The following is a 1,767-nucleotide window of genomic DNA, read 5'->3' as shown; positions in this document are numbered from 1 at the left end:
AGCCAGTGTGCTATTTTACCTGAGGTCAGCTCAGCTCTGGACAATAGGCAAGCTACTATATTCTATAGCAGCTGAAGTTTCCCAATTACCTACAAAGATGGCAAGCCCAAGTAAAGCATAATATAGTAGCTAAATTCTGAAGTTAGCAGGGTTTGTAAAACAGTTCCAACTGTTTTATTTTCTTTTTATATTATTGGTTCTTTATTTCCATTTTAAGCTATCATCAGTCAGAGTCTTTGAGAAGCACCCTTGGCTATGGCTACAACCTGTACATCCAGCAGCAGATCAGAAGCACAACCCTGCTCCTTTAGAGAGGGAGCATAGCCCTATCCAGAACAAGTATCTGCTACCTTCCCAGTTACTGGGGCATTCACCATAAGCATCTCTATGCACTGAACTTTAGTTTATTCATCGTCATGTAGACCAGGGGTCTCCAAACTTTTTGGCCGGAGGGCCGCATGAAATATCTCGCGCATTGCTGAGGGCCGGAAAAAATTTAAATAAATAAATTAGATGGAACATAGATGAATGAATAAATAAATGAGTGGGCTCATTCACTCAGCCTCTCCAGCCCTCAGAACACCCTCTAGATGCAATCAGAGCACAGCTCTGGTCATGGTCAGTCGAGTGGGCCAGAGGCTTTCAGGGGACAAGAGGCTGGTCGCAGGCCAGATAGAGGCTCACTGCAGGTTGCATTTTGCCTCCGGGCCAGGGTTTGGAGACTCCTGATGTAGATCATTACTGACCCCAAGTAGTAATTCATGGACTTTACTGCTCCTTTAAAGAAGAAAATCTCACAAGCTAATTTCCATAATGAATTTACTCCTTTTGCAGATTTTTTTTTTATGAAAATGAGAAGTGCAGAAAGCAGTGTTATATGTTTTTATTTCATTATCACTGTTTTTACCCATCTCTAATCATGTGATAGCCACAATCAAGATGATTAATATACTGAATTCTCTTTTCCAGTTCATCTAGGAATCTTACTCAAATCATTTTTTCCTCATCTACGAGGAATCTCGTACTTATGAATCAGTGTAGCATGCAAGAGCATGTTCACATTTGCATATTAGCAGGCACCACTACCTTTAAGGCAGGTGCCTGGAGGATCAGATAACTCCCTGCACCATCACTGCAAATGGATAAGGGAACTAGATGCAATTCCAACTGGGCTATTCATGCGGCAGCCAATAATCCTCCTGGTTTAGGAAGCTGACATACTGGGATCTGCAGCTACCTAAAGTATTTGACAGCTCTTGAGCCTGGTGCTTGTTTATAGAAGTATGAAATGGGAGCTGATATGAATGAAGGAATTGTGAAATGGAAATGCCTGAACAGGAATCATAGCCTCAATTGAGCTAAGACAGTTTTGGAAGTTGTGAAGTGTACTCTTATATCTACCTGCCTCCATCTAGACTTGTAATGCAGAAACTCTCGTGGTAATATCAAGAGTCAGCCTTGAAATGTGAAGCAACAGAAAAAAGTACATTTTCCTTGCCCCATTTACCTCTGACCCTGGTTCACATATTTGTGGCATTTGGCATCTAGTGAGCACTGCTAACCCTTGAAGCTGTTCTTAATTTTGGTGTTGGGATAGGGGGAAAGGGTGTTATTGTTAGTAATTAGTTCAGGTAAAGCAATTAAAACCCATTTTTGCCCAGCCCACAGGAGTACACATTTGATCCCTGTTACTGATCCCTGAAAACAGGTGTTACGGTTAGTAACAGGTGTTACTATTAGTAATTAGTTCAGGTAAAAGCAATTAAA

The sequence above is a fragment of the Tiliqua scincoides genome, chromosome 2 (assembly GCF_035046505.1).
Source record: "Tiliqua scincoides isolate rTilSci1 chromosome 2, rTilSci1.hap2, whole genome shotgun sequence".
Lineage (NCBI taxonomy): Eukaryota > Metazoa > Chordata > Lepidosauria > Squamata > Scincidae > Tiliqua > Tiliqua scincoides.
Note: the sequence above shows the minus strand (reverse complement) of the source record.